Raw genomic sequence first — 16,936 nt, 5'->3', positions numbered from 1 at the left:
TTGCCAAGACAATTGACAAATTGACGTTGGGGTTTTTCCGCTCTTCCTCCGTGATGTGTTTATGCAAATGCAGCTGGGATCGGAGCAGGTGGATTCGCAAGGATACGCCGGAGAATAAGTCCTAATGATATGGGTATTTAAGGGATTTTTATTCGATTTAAGAAGGTGGTCTCATCTACGAATAAATTTTATATAAGAGGGCTCATATACATATACATAAGAAGTATAATTTCAATGAAATATTACTACTTTCATTCTACGAGAAGAACAAAAGGCTTGTTTTGGAAAATGTAGCCCACATAGCCCACATATTCAAAAAATATATATTATACGAACACCATGTTTGTTCTCACATTGGTTTCACATTTTACAAAACTTTTAGTTTATGCCTTTCAAAGCTTTCAGAAAATTCAATTTTTTTTAAATTTTATCCTCTACCACAGGAAATTTAAAAACTCGAGGCATATTAAAAAAATGTTAATTACAGGAAGTACATGTTCAACGGCTTTCATCAATTAATGAATCTCCATTACACCGCTTGCACTCGGAGTGGCTTGCTATCGACAATGCGACGGGATTCCTTACGCAATCAGTTCGATTCGACCATTAATCGAATATGCATTATTGTTTAACAGCCATAAGTAAATGGCAGTCGCAGGCAGAGCGCGGAAATGAACAGTTTAAGCCATCTGCAATGGGAAATAAAGTCGAACAACAACCCAGAAAACTGTAAACAAACTGTCGCATGGCGGCCAGGGACAGAGGGCCGGGCCGCATGTATCAGAGCACATATTGGCAATCGGAGCTCAATGAGGCACCCGACATTATCGACATTACCGCTTTTAACGGTAACGGTAACGGTTACAGGAGCGTATAAATTATGCATGGTTTTCGAGTCGGCAGTGTTGTGTTTTCGCAAACAGTCGGATTTTTCCTGCTTTTATCGCGGATATTTTTCAACCGAGGAAAAAGGACTCGCAATATGCGAGTGAGTGGGGCTGCGAGGCCCAAATTACAAGTTAATCGAACGTTGCATACTTACAGGGGCAGTCAGTCGCCTGGAACCATATGCGATATTGCTTATTTATGCCAGAAGAACACTTTCGGCAATGAACAATTTAAATTCATAATTATTGATTTTCTGTTAAGAAATCACCGGCTGCCAACTGCGCGCTTCATATTTTTTTAGCCGATTCCATAAATACGAATAGCTTTGGATGGAAGCGCTGAACTGGGTGTGGTGTTTTCCTGCACCCTCTGCACTTGTCAGTCGTTACGCGGCTCGCAGTCTTTCTGCCAAACGGAGGACTCCCATGCGAACTTTATTTTTTTACAGAGCGGATGGTTTTAATTACTATTCATTCGTTGCAGCATTTCACTTTGTTTCATCAATTGATTCTAACATTGATTCATATTCTTTCGTGTTTAACAGAATAAACTTCACACTTCTAATTTGTCAAAAAGTTGTTTTTCAAATACCGAGTTTTGAATTCAACACCAGTCGCTGCATAATATCCGCTCCCTAAACCGCGCACTCACAGAATCCCCGAAGAACTGAAGTGCTGGCCAAGCCTTGGCTGTACTGTTAAACGGTTTTGGCCTTTTTCGACTTGGCTAACAGAGGTCTGGGAAATTGTGGAAATTGTGGGACCATCAAACTTGTTGCAAGTCCTGATTCGAACCTCCGGTGTGGAACTAACACGGCTTCCATACTCGTCCTGCATGAAAAGATTTATAAGGTTTATTTTGTTTTTAATAAAACAAATGACTTAAATGCATTTGTCAATTAAACAAATATAGAACATTTGATAATACTATTTATGGTTAAATTCACTACTATTATTTATCCCTTAATGAGAAATAAAAAACAGTTGTTCTTTTACTTTTTTTTTTTACAAGGTATACTTATTCTTTTTCAAACTAAATCCAATATTTCACTGGACCCAAATAACTATGTTATAGACTGTTATTTTATAGGTTGTAACTAAATTCAAAAATAAAGTTTATAAGAACTAAAAATAAGCCAAAGTTCCTTTCAATATTCTATGTAAATCTAACATTTTGAAGAATCTATTTTCCAAATGCCACTTGCATTTTAAAATTTTTTTTTTTAAAAGTTGCAATTTAAACCTAAAATGTCTTAACTTGTGTGGTCCTAGTTACTTTTTGGCTAAGCCAGTTTTCTGTGGCTAAGCCTTTCCGCAACTCTGTTCTCGGCCAGAACAAATTGCTTGTAATGTTAACAAAGCTTGGAAATGGCCAGGACGCATTGCTTTAATTACCCAACCTCATATCTTGGCGACACCTAGAAATATGCCCTACAAATGGAAACTCATCTGCTAAATGCGTGTGTGGGCGCGGTACATACATGCATGGGGCTACAAGGACTCCCCCGTTAATGGTGAATTACGCCCCAGCTTATCTGCCAACCCAGAGCATCCCCTGGTAACTGATATCTTTGTTTACTCAGCTGCGTTTTCAAATGTCTGGCCATTTTTTGCCTCTTTTTGTCTCCTTTACGGTGTGAAAAATGTTTACGATGTCCTATCTTTCCCGGCTGTCCTGGAAACACTAGAAGCCACTGCCAGAAGCCACTGCTAGAAGCCAATGAAAAATCTATATTTAAATGCGATAATAATGTCTGGGTCTCCGGCTAAAGCTCGAGCTACAAATTAGCGAAATCAATTTCGAAATTTCATTGAGTCCTCGAACTTTTCCTTTGGGTCAGCAGCTCACACACACACACACCCCACACCCACCCACTCACACACCTCAACCCGGGCCAAGCATTTTTGAGGTCACTACGAATTTGATGCCGGGCCAACTTTCTAGGCAAAGGCAAAGTTTTAAGTAGTGGCTTAAATTTTATATTTCTAGCAAAAATGCCAGCCCTGCTCCAGGGACCTTTGCAGCCGGTTGGCAAGTTTAAATGTTTGCAGAGAATTTTAATTCATTTATAAAATATTCTCGGAAACTGGCCTTTTGCAGCGGCCCTACCAAGGCCCACCAGGCTGCCGTGTGGATTAAGTGCAACGCTTGGCCGACTCTTAAATTAATGAAATTCTGTGTGTTTCGAGTGTAAGTTAGCCGTAAGCTTTTTGTCTCTACGCCAATTAGCCGACTTCCTGCAAGCCCATCTGTGGGATTTGGACATATGGAGGAATTTAAGGAGAATACTTGCATCAGTAGAGAACCTGCTATTTTATTTTTGATTACTTCATGAGCACTTGTCGGAATGTACAAAGTTTTAATTGACCCAAAAGTAAAGCCATAATAATATGCAACTTCTGATGGCTATTATTATTTCTTCGAGTGCCACAAAGTTTAAAGATCTCCACCGTCCGGGGAGTACAAACAGCTGCGATTGGTTACTTCAATTGGCCATCTATTGTCTAAACTAATGTTGGCCCTCTTGCGGCTTTCGAGACGTGGCCTGGCCCATTGGAGGAATTTAGTTTTGGTCAAAGTTTTCTCCCATTCTCTCTTCGGCCAAGAAGTTAAATGTTTTCGCTCAAGAACTTTCTAAATGCTTTCACGATACTTTCTAGTGTTTTTGAGTTACCTGACTCCCTTTTGGCAAAATCAAAGTGTGCAACATTTATTTACTTTTCTGGCTTTTATTTCTGCGAGGTCTTGGCAACATATTGAATGGAATTTATGAAGCTTACACCTGTAGTCCATATGAGGTAATGCTGATGCACAAAAAGAGTTTTAAAGACTGTTTGAAATGAAAAAGTGAAAAAAACTAAAACACTTATAAAAGGTGGCTATGGTGTCTATGTTAGAAACGATCCAGATTAAGGAAATAAAGAAGTCTTCAAAAGTAGATAAGTTATTCGTCTTGGGTCATAATTTATTGGATTCCAAGATGCAACATTAATTTGCTGGCTGGTGGCATGAGCTTGTCATATTTACCTCAAGCTGCACAAAGTGCAATCGCAGCAGGACCAAGGGTAGGGCCTTTCGGGACTAATCCCCTGCAATGACATGTCAGTTGGCTGCTTCAGATACGGGGATTTCCAACACATGCAAATTGTTTGACGGAGAGGGCCGAGGTGAGAGCTGGATCTGGGGGAAGTCCATGTCTAATCCAATTTCAATTGCTTAATCCGCCATGACTGACACTAAGAGCGAAGTTGAAAGATGGCCGCAGGCAAAGGATACGCAGAGAGGATATGAGAGGGAGCACGGTCGGCCCCACATCTTTACGCACCAGAGCACTTGAAATATTTGCTCTGGCTTCGCTATTGAATTACGCACCCATCCGAGCCCGCACACACATTCGCACACATGTCAACATATCATGTTACACATCACTTTGTGTGTGCGCTAAGTAAGTTGTAGTTCGGCAGCCCAGAAACGGATACGGAAACGGAAGCGGCTCCAAGGACCTCTCCCGCCCACCATTCGACCCGCCCACGGTCCCTCTCACAAAATCACAATGTTGACCCTTTTATTTCGACTGGAAGTTTTATAACCAAAATGTAGTAGAAGGAAAATAAAGAAAACGAAACACACACACGTCAAAATAAAGGATCTCATGCTGTGTTTGCTCAAGTTTTATGTGTGCACAGATTTTACGAGCGAGCTGAACAACGGCACGTAACTCAAGGCCCGGCTTAGTGGCCCCTGACCCTCGCCCGGGGTCAGCCCGTTATGGGATGCATTTTAAATGGGATTGCACATGACGCTCTTGTGGCCCAAAGCCCCAAGAGAAAATCAGAATCCGCTCGATAAGCTGCCTTGCAAAAGCCACACACAATAAGAGCAGGGTGTTCAAAGAAATTCAATTAAATTCATTAAATGCCATTTAACGGATAATTGTATTTCCATACTCTCACTGAGAGGTCAGGCTTAAGAATTATATCAATTCCTCTCCAAAAATATTATTAAAATACAATACTATTTAAATAGTATTAAGAAGAAAGTAAAGAAGCTTATATTCTCCATTCTCTGAACCCTTTATAATAGTTTAAATTTTGGAAATCTCATTGTATCTCTCATCTCATCTCATCTTGTAAATCTCATCCGAATATATACGATTCCGGGATTTTTGGAGTCTTAAGCCACATTGCTTGAAAAAAGATTAAGTTTCCACACATTTGTTTGATGTAGTTAGTAATTTATTTAGAAAACGACGAACCAAAAATCAAAACCAAACGAATATTTTGGCAATAAGGCTTGATTTAATGTTGTAGTTTGCATGAGTAACACCTTTTTTTATATTTAATCCTAGAGCATTTAAAGTCCCTGATTGTGCCGAAGCTCCTTCCTCCATTTCGTGATTTTTTTATCGCCTACACAGGCGAATAGCAGGCTGTCCTGCTGACAGAGCGCAATGCGGTTTAATTAGTGCACCTGACAGGCTGTGACAATGCAGACATGCACTTGCCTGTGGTTGGCGGTGGGAGACCCGAAAGTTTGGTTTTTTATCCAGAGAATCCAGCTTGAAAGGGGATCGGACGTAAAACACGTTTTCAATTAGCAACACTTTCCGCGGACCGGGGCACAGGCTAATAATGAGTTGACAAATGGCTTCTGTCAAACAAAAGCGGCGCGGAATAAACAAACAAACAAACCAGACGACGACGGCGACACGTCTTGCTGCTATGCAGTGTTCGTGACTTTGTGTGAGCGTAGGCAATTCGCCACGCCCACTTGTCAACTTTAGTGGCATTCAACCCCCACCCACTCAAGCCGCCCACCCACTCACACCGATCCACTCACAGAGAACACAGAATCGTCAACTTACAGGGCTCGGCTAAAGTGTCGCGTAATTTATTTTCCACCTCTGGGCTCCGACTGACAAATGAGCTGATAATTTTCACCATATCCTGTCATTGTCAAGGACAACAGGGGGCAGGATGGGTGGACGGTGGAGGCGCAGGAAGAGCTAATTCATGGGCTGGCATTGCCTAATCATCTGAAGGCTTTGTCTAGCCGCTGACAGGAGAAATTAATTTGTGTTTGGCTGCCTGTTTGGCATTTGTGAGTTATTGACGGTGCAAACCCCTATATGGGATATGGAAATGGATGGGCTGTGGCTAAGAAAGCCTACTAAACCCTCATACCTAAAACTTATCGTTTGTGTAGTATTTGTCTTCATCATGTGATTTTAAGGAGCGAAAAACTTTCAAATTAATATTAATGACAAAATTAAGGAGCCCTCGAATTACTTCTCAAGACATGGGCTGCAAGCCACACTCGCATATAATATATCTGAAAGTAAGTAAACAAGTGTGTATTCCTGGAGGTTTTCCTGGAGATGCGCAACAACTTTATTTTTCTGACAAACTTAATGACAATTTGCAAGGGAGTGTACAGTGCGTTACATTTTTGTTGGGGATTTATACATATAAGCTACAGGTCTTAAAAGGTATTACTATCTGTTGCTATACAATGGTATATATTCTCAAAGTATTCCACTTTGAAGTCTTTTTAGGCTTGGAGCCGCAGACTAGACTTAAAGTGCCGGCACGCACTGCCCTCATATGAATAAGTATGTACAAGTACATACATATGTGGGTCGACTGCACTGCAATTTGACTTTAATGCATTTTTAATTCGAGCCTGCGTGTGCCTCGGCCTCCGCATCTGTATCTGTATGTTTTCACGCAGTGCATGTCTTTGCATGTCTGTGCACGTCTGTATGTAAATAGAAAATGAAATTACCGATGCGCTACTTTGTAGCCTGTCCCGTTTTCCACAATTTTCACTCGGAGGGCTGGGGGCTCAGCGAATTCCGTTTATGACTATTTTATGCGAACTGAAAAGTGCAAATTCTTCGGCGCTTTATTTTCGGCGCGGCTTAACATGCAAATTATTATTTGCCCAGTGTGCCTCAGAGTGTGTGGGCCGTTGTTGCAACATTGTGAGGGAATTTCATATTACCCAGTGCTGCTTGTGGCGTCTCGTTTTCTAACGGGCTTCTCGAGGGCTGCTCCATTCTCCGACTCGGCAGTAGAACACTTCAATTTTTAATTTGCCCCGCTTTTGCTTTTTTTGTTTTTTCGGACACCGCTAATTAATTTACTCATTTATTTGTACTTTAATATTTGTATTTTGTACCGTACCTGTTACGTTCATAGTGGTTCTCGAAAAAGAAGCAAATGTTTGCGCACTAAAGTATTTATTTTCATTTCAGTTGCCATAACACTACAAATATACATTTTGTTTGCATGCAGAAAACTAAATTATGGGAAAACTATTTTATTTTTGCAATTTCCTCGGCAAATCACCTGCTCTGCCTAAGTAAATGCCTTTGATTTATTGGCAAGAAAATCTCAGGAAATTGATATTGAACAAAAAGTAATAGGGCTGGGTTTGTAGCTGATGGCTTTTGCAATTGAAATTAAAAATGTTGGTAACTCTTTAGCTTGCAACATAAAAAGGGTGATGTCTCCACCGGAAATGAGAACACTCCATCTGGCTTTGCGGCGGCCGGCAGCAAAGTAATTAATTTTTAATTGATTGGAAGAAGCCAGTCCGCTCTTGGAAATTTATGCAAACTACGGAAGCGAGCGATTTTCTATAGAAAGTTGTCTTCTGGGCCCAGGACATCCCTGACAAAGTTAATGTCACGCACCTCCACCCGCTCACCCCCATCACTTGTTGCTGCGACACTTTTAATGTTTCCGTTGCATTTACAAGTCTAGATGCACTTACACGGCTGAGTGTGTACCTTCCATGTGCTTACTGCAGTCATGTGTAAAATGGAAAATGAGTTCGCACTTTAGATTAAAATCTGCAAACACGCAGAACCAGCCCACCAAGATTGCTCCCAGCTCGGGGCTTATCGCTTGCCACTCGAATAATCCTTCAAAAGAAAATTCTTTAGGTGCTGACTATCTACATAGATCCTAGGTCAGATATTGCGTATGCGCCATGAGGGCCAGTTTTACAAACTTAAATGATTGCTAACTTAATGGGAAGAAATTAAGCTTAAAGACTTTACCTTTCAAAAAAAAAGAAAAACAAAAAGTTAATCTATTCCTTTCAAAAATGTATCCCTTATCGTCAACGTGATATTACGTATACGCCTTGTGTGGACAAAGCAAAACCTATTCAGCGTGAAGCGTGTCTTCTTGGACTAATGGAGATGAAATGTCAATTAAGTGACGCAGCACAAGCGGAAGCGAATGTTAACTCAATGAAATGGTTTACAGGCCAGATGACAAACGCTTGCCGGAAGGAGCTTAGCCCGAAGTCCGGCTGGAGGAGAATGTGGCGTAAGGAAGTGCGCAAAAAGTCAAAAACAGCGACTGTGCCAACATATTTCAATTGTACTTTTGTGCAGAGGACCTGGCAACAGCTTTATAAATTAATAACAATAATTTATGCAGCAGCCACTACAGCACTCATAATAAATTCAGCAAAACTTTTATACATACTCGGAGGCAACAGGCAAGAACAACTATGCCTGTATACAGTACGTACTTGGCTCATATATACTTGGCCCGTACAGACATACGAACGTACACCCAACATCGTGTAAGTTGCATTTGAAGCCTTACAGGCAGCTCGGCAATTCTCATCAGCTGTGCCACTGCCGTTTGCCTCGGGGCAGGGAACGAACTATAACTATGCATGTAAATTTATAACCCAGCCCAGGGTCCTCCCAGCACCACCCTGTTTTGGCCAAGGGGTGCCTGGCTAAAAAAAAGAGCCAACCAAACTTTTTTGTAAATAAGTATGGGCGAGAAGGAAGGACGCTTTAGTACACTGAAAGCAAGAACTGCTTTTCGATACATTTTAATTTTAAAAATAAAGACAAAAACTAAAGTGAATGGTGCTAATGGTGATGACATTGTGAAAAATTTAGCTCCCATTGGAATTAGAAAAGACACAATTATTCAGGCCTTCGTTGGAATCTCAAGCTTCAATAATATTTATTCAAACTTTAAAGTTGTTTTTTTAATTTAATTAAATCTTATATCTAGTAGTAGATAATTTAGAGCATTTCGGAAAATGCTCATAAAATGTTCGGTATTCTGTAGTGTTATTTAGAAAAAATTTGTATACTTCGGCTGCTGTTGGCACAATAACACGTAAATCTGGCAGCAGCTGACAAGTACAGAAGTTTAGCTTGTTACGCTCTCGAAGCGCCTGGTATAGCTCAAAAATGGTTTTGCCCGGCGAGGTGGCAGGGAGAAAGGCAGCGGTAGCGAGGAAAGGACATGCCCGAAGGCATTGAAATATTAATGCTAATGGCTAGAAGGAAACACATTTCCTTGGCGTCGGGCAATCGCCTGATTGTATTGCCTGCCGAACCTCGGGTGTTGGACGCCAGATTCGAAGGACGAGCGAAGGCTGCTGGCAGGCGATGAGTTCTCCCAATAAATTAATGAAAATGCAAAAAGCTTCTGCAACAAGCAAAATGTTCGTCGTCAGAAGGAGGAGGGTGGAGCATGAATTGGTCAAAAAATTTCAAAGCGTCGATGTGAAAGAAGAAATGGACTTTTTGTTGTGCAACTTTCTGTTTATGCAATGGAAATTACAACGAAGGACCAAGAAAATGACCCTCTCAGGATAAGCCAAGAAAATGGGGAAACACAGATTTAAACTGGAAATTTGGGCGACAACATGGAAACAAAAGTTTTCAGCCCCAAAGTCCCGAAGAGTATTGACAGCTTTAAGGATTAGATGCACTCAAGGCGGTTGGCCTTAGACTGACCGGACGCACTGTCAAGTGCCAACGTCACGTCTCGGAGCTTGGTCGCTAAAAACTGGAAGCAGAGTCCATAAGAGGACTTACTTCCTTCTCTTACGAAGAGGTGGAGCCACAAAAATAAAAACAAATAAACTGTGACGCCAGAAGCTGCATTCTTATTCCCGCTTTTTATGGGAGCTGGCAAGGTGAGTGTAATTGAATCGTAATGCTGCCATGAAATTTTTATTATTTTGTTGTTATAAAATTCAAACGTTTTTTGCCGCTGCTGTGCTGTAAATTAGCATAATTTTACAACTGCCTTGAGAATTTGTCAGCCCAAGGAGCTGCCACAAAAATGTAAGAGAACGCCAGCTGGCATTATACAGTATTCTGATTTCCCTGAGCTGGGCTCTTAGTGCTCGCCCTCTATAATTAAGCATATAATTTAAATGTTCAGGTTTGATTGTTTTCAAGCGTAATTCCAATAGCCTTGAACCTGATAAGACTTAGGATTTTATTGGCCTTTTCCAGCCAGAATGCTTCCATTGTGGCAGCACTACTTGCCAAGACATAAAACGATGTTCAAAAGTTTTTGCCCTTCGCAACAGAAACTTGCACAGCTGCTGCATCCTGACGGCCTTAGTCATGTGAAAATGTCCTTTTTGCCTGGGTCTGAGTCGGAGTTGGAGTCCAGGTCTCGTCCCCGGATCCTTGGGCTGTCGCAGCAGCCTTGCGCGTCACAAGGTGCGGGAAAGTTTGACAGAAAAAGTTTGCCGAGGAGAGCAAAGACAAAAAAGTTAATACAGGTTGGCCAAATGCAACTCCTGCCTCTTTTTAATGAGCTTTTCCTTGGCAGGTTTTGGCCCAAGTTTTGGCAATAATTAGCGCGGCTAAAAATCCAAATTGCATGTTTCGAATGGCAAGCTAAAAAGTTGGCCGTCCCGGGAAAATATTGGCGTCTGAGAAGCTTTATTCTGCATTATGTCACCGCGGCATCTCCTGTTCGAAGCCATGCGTGTTTAGGTCATGTCCTAAGAGCTTTATTAGGTACTTTTATTAACGTCGTTTAGATAATCTGGCTGCCAGGGCGAAAAGTTGGCAAGAGAAGCTAACAAGTGCTGGCGCGACGTCGACGGTGATTATGATTATGAAAGGAGCGCTGTCCGGGGGAGGCAATTTTTGTCTAATAGTTTGGAGTTTGCAATGGAACGTGGCCCAAAGTTTGGTTTACGCAAAAGTTTTACATTTTTGCTAATTAGCTTCGTTTATCCGCACTGCACTTGCAGTGCAGCTTTTGACACCGGCTCGAAGTCCTGGCAGTCCTGGAAATGAAGCTCTTGTTCGTCGGTAGACGGAATTTATTTAATTAATTCTTGTTGGTCAAGTTTATTTTGCGTTTTGATGGTAAGCGCAATTTGAGTTCAGTTTCGTCTCTTTTTGAATTTAATTTATTTCGTGACGCCTTTTGGGAGCGTGACAGAGTATTAAAAATGGTAATTTTTCAAGGACCAGACTCGAAGCATTCCTGGCTGGGTCTTAAAGCGCAGAGCTCAAATATTGGAATCACTATTGACACATTTTGCCATCCAGATGCGATTCCAATGGATACCTTACTGCCTCAGCTCTTTACTCAGATTCAGGTTAAGCTGTTGCCATAAATAAGTCAAAGGCCAAGAGATTGGTAAAACGGCAAGAGCCAGGGCCAGATGGACGAATGGCCCACATAATTTCCGAGCTAGGAATTTCAGGCAAGAACCGAGATCCTTTACACTGTATGGACCTAATTTGATCTCCGAATAAACTAATTTTAGGCTTATTTGTTTGGCCTTCAGGCCAATTGACTAAATTTGAGGAAACAATGCAGAATGTCCTGAATTTACAGGATGACGAAAATTCAATTGGATAAATTCCAGCAGAACAGAGTAAGCTTGTAAGCGAAGTGCATTTGGGCCGGGAAATGGCAATTTCTTTTCCTTATCCCTTTGCCTTTATGTTGTATTTTTATTCAATTTGTGGGGCACACTCAGTGGGGCAAAAAACCAATAAATTTGCATGTAAGAGACAGACAGGGTGTGCAAACCGAGGGAAGCATTTAAAAATTAATTAATTCAATTGCAATGCGACTCTCGTTGTTCAATGTTCACCGTAAGCGGCCACGGGCAGGACTCTGGCCGGACCCGGGCTGCCGTATAATTTAGTCCTGTTCTTTGAGTCCTTTTTACACTCTTTTTGTAACGCCACGTCCACGCGCTTGGATGTGGATGTGCGTGTGCCGGACTCTGTCATTGTCCTTGCGAGGAATTAAATTGCATTTTAAATAGGCAGCGTTAATTTTATAAATAATTTATACGAACAGGCAATTTGCAATTGCAAACTGCATTGGGATAAGTGTGAAAGGTGTCTCTTGGACGTAATAAGGATCATTGATTGCATTCCCCAGGGCCCAGGACTTAGCTATTCAAATGCAATTAGGTAATGGAAGTAAAACAATTCTTAAGAAATTCGAAGAGGCCTATTACCCTTTAAACGATACGAAAAAATATTCATTAGAAATAGAATATTATGATTCATAAATTATGAAAACGGCAAACCGAAAGCGTTTGATAAATGCAATTACTGATGAATTTAATTTTTGTGAATTCATAGCCCTGACTGACTCGATTTAAATCCCACATTATTAATGCCGAATCATTAATGAAATTATTTATGCATCGGCCATAGCAAAGCTGTAAATTATATTGACACTATTGGGTATGAATGGATTTATAATTAAGTGTCTGCTCGTAATTACAGTCGATGCTCCATGGCGCAAGTCTAATATTGAAAGCTTTAATAGGCCCATTAAATTTGGCTCTCATTCGAGTGTTTTCGCTCTGATTCGAGAAGAAGGAATGAAAGGTCAGCCACTCAGGCGGATGTAATTTCCAGTCACAAGACATCTATTTCTCTGCCCACATCAATCATAAAGTTGGGGAGTGACAGATTTTTTGTGAAGCATTTGAGCGGTTAAATGGAGCAGTTAATGCTCTGGCTTAAAGGACAATGAAGTGCCCTTTGAGAGCAAAAATCATGTACAGATAAGCTCTGTCCTGGATTCCACATTTGAGTGGAGCAGCATAATTAGACAGCTAATTATGGAAGCTCAAGGGGCAGGTGCTTCGCAATACCTAGTCATTAGGAGGAGAGCCCCTCCATTAAGTTTTAACGCGCCTTCCTGGGGCTGATATTGATTATGAATGACGGCATAATGGCTTGTAATGGCATTTGCATAATGCACGCCATGGGCTTATGCAATCACACAAGTCATAATATATTGAGCCACAACAACGGCTGGTTAATTAACAGATTCTCTGAGTAGCACGGCAAATATTGATTTAAGCCCGTCAGGCAGGGAGCAAAAACTGAAAAGATTTATCTGTATTCCTGTTGAAAAAACTTTTAAATTAAACTTCAAATGCATACAAGGAAAAGAGGACAGTGAATTGGAAAGAACGAGCTTCAAGTGAAAAATTGCATAAAATAGCACTTTGTCCTTGTTTGTTGTCTTTGACTGCGGAAAGGACTGTGGTATGTCGAGCATATAGACTGCATTTATATCCGTTGGGATGTGTGTGGGCTGAAGGATCCTCGGATGACATTCATAAACCGCACATGTCTCTGGCGTCTGGCAATCATAAAGAGGCAGCGACGAAATTGCACTGCTGGCCATTTTAAAATTGCAAAATGTAAAATAAATAAATATGAGAGGGTGTACGCAATATATAAATAAATAAATTACATGTGTTTGCTGTCATTGTTTGATATTTACACCAATTTATTCCCGTTTTTTGCTGCCGACGGCAAGGGCTTTATAATTTAATGTCGATAAGGGGTTAAACCCTCGTCATCATTGGCACTGACAGGCCCGGGGACTCCTGGCCCCTGAAAGTCGACTCCTGATCCAAGTATTTAAAGCCGTTAATGCCCGGCCTCTCGGCTATTTGAATGCACTTTAATTTGGCTGACATTGAGAACCTTTGGGGCATGGCTGAACAAGCCGGAGGTCTCCCTGCCAACCTTTGAGACCGGGTTCCTTTGCCGGAAAGTCAAGCGTTAAAAGTGCTCCAATTAAACACTGATTTTCGGACAAACGGAGGGCAAACAAAGTTTTCATTTCTAATTAAAATCGTATTAAAGCCGGCGATAAGGAAACGAATCGAAACGTTGCTAGGCCCCAAACTTTTGCGTTCAATGGTTTCTGCCTGCTCCGCAGAAGCCAATACAATTGATTTTGATTATATTTTTTCTCTTTTCTAGGCCCATGCAAGTAAATTGGTTTCTAATACCTCCTGTGGCTGCGGAGACCGATTCCACTTCTTGGACCTCTATTTGTTCCTTTCCGGCTCTACTCAATAATGTTATTAGTCAGGCCAATTTCGGTAAGTGTTTTCTGTGTGTGCGCTTCGGCCTCTTTGCTTTTTATTTTTTCTGAGAAGGACTGTGAAGCAAAAACACTTTTCTTTACTTAGGCTGATTTCATTGTGATGGATTCCGTGAGTGGATGGCTTACCCTGAACTCATCCTTTGTAATTTCCTCAGTCGCTTTTTTAGGATTGGGTGGTAATTTGACGCGCAATTTTTCCGATGTAGGTACAACACCATATACATATGGTACTTATTATTATACTATAAAGGGTAATCGTAGCTCTTATATCCTTGTTGACTTACAGGCTTTAAAGCTTCAGTTTTAAAAACAATTAATATTAATGTCATATTCAGGGGACGTATTAAGACTTTGATATTATCGAAGTATCATTACTTTGTTGCACTTTATTTCCCAAAAAATTGCTATACCCTTTGGGAGAGCAAAAAACAAGTTGAAGCCGCAATTATCTGGTCATAAATATTCTACGGCACCACCATTCAGTCACAAAGTATTGCATAGAAAAAAGCGAGGAAAAACTATTATTTCACGCTAAATTGCATTCTGCTGCAAAACAGTTTCATTCAACGACTCCACACAGACTGAAAAATGGGCTTCCCGGCAAACGGCAGATAGTCACCAGAGGCGCAGGAGGAAGTTTTCCACTTTTTTGTCCCATTGCTTTTTCACGGTATATATTTGTGTGGAGTTCATCAGGCGGGACGGCCTACGCCTCATTTAAGCCAAAGTATTGGCGCACAATGGCGACCTCGTCGAAAGCAATAACAATGACAGTTATGAGTTTTTGCCCGCCGGGCGATGCAGGAAAAAATTGAAACAGAAACAATGCTCGTTTCAGGGAAATGAGAGTTTGCGATGCCATGCTCGACACGGACAAGCAACAATCGAAATCAATTAAAAAAGAGCCATAGAAAATGAATAGCAATAGCTGCAAGGATAAAGCTTAACATTCCCCCTGAAAAAACTCAACGCGCAATACCAGTATTTTTTCTGATTGTTTTCTCGACGTTTTTTTAAAACTTAAAATCCTGATTATTATTCAGAATTAAATTAAGAAAGTATCCCAGATCAATAACGTGTAACACATAACACTTTTTCTTAGATTCATTTGGTTTTGGGTCTGATTTTTTCAAACGAAATCTATTATTTCTTCAAATACCATGTGTATCCGATTATATTTAATTCTCTTAAAAGACCCCCAACACGCAGAATATGTAGAAATACGTTTTGTGTTGTATTGATAGAATTGGTTAAATCGATCTTTTTAACTAATGTTCAGCAAAGAATCGCCAAATTGTACGTAAAATTAAAGCACATGCTAATAATGGAAACGATACAGTTTTGAATGTTTTTAATATTTTTGGTGAATTTAGGGGTATTGAATAGCTTTTTGGCCATTTATTTTGCCTTTGCATGTTTAGAAGATTACTATGAAGGTTCATTAAAAGCTCAAAAATAATGATAAAAACAAGATATAAGGGCAGTCAGCTTTTTAACGTCAAACAGCTTTTATTGAATTATATTTCCGCGCTGTCAGGCCGCGGACTTGAAATGACATAATACCGGAACCAATTCCTGCCAGCCAGCCATCAAGTTGGCCACTAATGAAAGGCGTTGGCCATAAACAAACATCAACGGCAACGACATCGGGATCACGGGCGGCAGCGATGGCCAAATGCACGTCGTGTTGCCCACAAAATTGCATTTGCGTTTGTCTCGAAAATTTACGCTTCCGGACTAACGGCCACAACTCTCTAAACTCCCAGCCCAGTATGCCATCAGGATGCCGAAGCCGAAGAGTGGAGGGGGACTATTGGAGTGGCATCCTAAGGCTGGGCGCAGAGATGTTCATTCGGTTTTAATTAAAATTGTGTCGAATTATTGCAGCCACCCTCGTCATTGACTGGGACAGCACCAGGATAATAATTTCTTGGGAATTTAAGTAAATCTATGAGGATACACACTCCCATCTTGTGGTCGCAATTTCGCTGCTAAATTGAAGATACAATTTAAGCCAGTTTGCCTTTGCTATTAATGTGCAATTAGGTGTTGAGTTTATTCTGTTTGGGTTCATGGCCAGAGCCGAAAGTTTCGAGTCGAAATTGTCTTGTAAATTACTTTTGCATACATTTACTGTGGTTAGTGGCAGTGCAGGACAATTTGCACAATCGCTCGAGTCCTGGAAATATTTCTCAGCTATGGTAATATTTATTTGGCATTTTCTGCGCAAATTTACAAAAATTACATGCAAATTGGGGAAGCTAATTATTTATATTTCCAGCAGAGCTCAGAGTTCAAGGAAATTGCATCTTCAAGCTGAGAGACTTATGAGTAAAAAATAAATAAATCCGGCATCCTACAAAGCACAAGTCAGAAGCCAAGGAACGGAAACAGACAAAATAGCGAAACAATTGCAATACTGACTGAGACTCCCACTGCTGGAACTTCAGGGATTTTGACCAAAAACTGAGCAAAAAAAAAATAAAATAAATAATGAAAACAATTTTGATATAATATCTCTTTGCCATGCGACACTTCTGAATTGCTTTTGGAATTGTAGTTGGCTAAATAAGAGGAAATTTTAAAAAGACTAATATTTTTATAGAAATGCTGACAAATTTTTTTGTAATGTTTTTGAAAATTTTATACATTTAAGATTCAATATAATGAATTAGTAATGTGTGTTATTTAAACCATTTGTGGTCCACCTAGGCATGTCAAAAAAGTCAGAAAGTTAGGGACTGATGTGATTTACCGGCATTCACAACTTGGGGCAAGAAACAATTAAAGGCCATGAAAATTTGATGTCCCGCGGACGTATTTTACTCAACATTTAAATTTAAATTTAGACTTAAAGACCAAGT

The 16,936-nt window shown here is 40.5% G+C and overlaps 1 protein-coding gene across 2 annotated transcripts in view; it reads right to left on the bottom strand.

Annotated features, from left to right (window-relative positions):
* LOC108121129 (ras-GEF domain-containing family member 1B-B) overlaps nt 1-15,119 on the bottom strand; it is a 43,487-nt gene extending 28,368 nt beyond the window's left edge. The window contains exon 1 of one of the 2 annotated variants that reach the window (XM_070276880.1): nt 14,199-15,119. The gene's annotated coding sequence lies outside the window, so the exon portion shown is untranslated. Of the gene's footprint in view, nt 1-1,042; nt 1,297-14,198 lie in introns of those variants that run through there. The other variant, XM_017235064.3, reaches the window with a different exon arrangement.
* Between the last annotated feature and the right edge of the window lie 1,817 nt (nt 15,120-16,936).

Source organism: Drosophila bipectinata, chromosome 2L (genome assembly GCF_030179905.1).
Source record: "Drosophila bipectinata strain 14024-0381.07 chromosome 2L, DbipHiC1v2, whole genome shotgun sequence".
NCBI classification, from domain to species: Eukaryota; Metazoa; Arthropoda; class Insecta; order Diptera; family Drosophilidae; genus Drosophila; species Drosophila bipectinata.
This window is presented reverse-complemented; position numbering and strand designations above follow the sequence as displayed.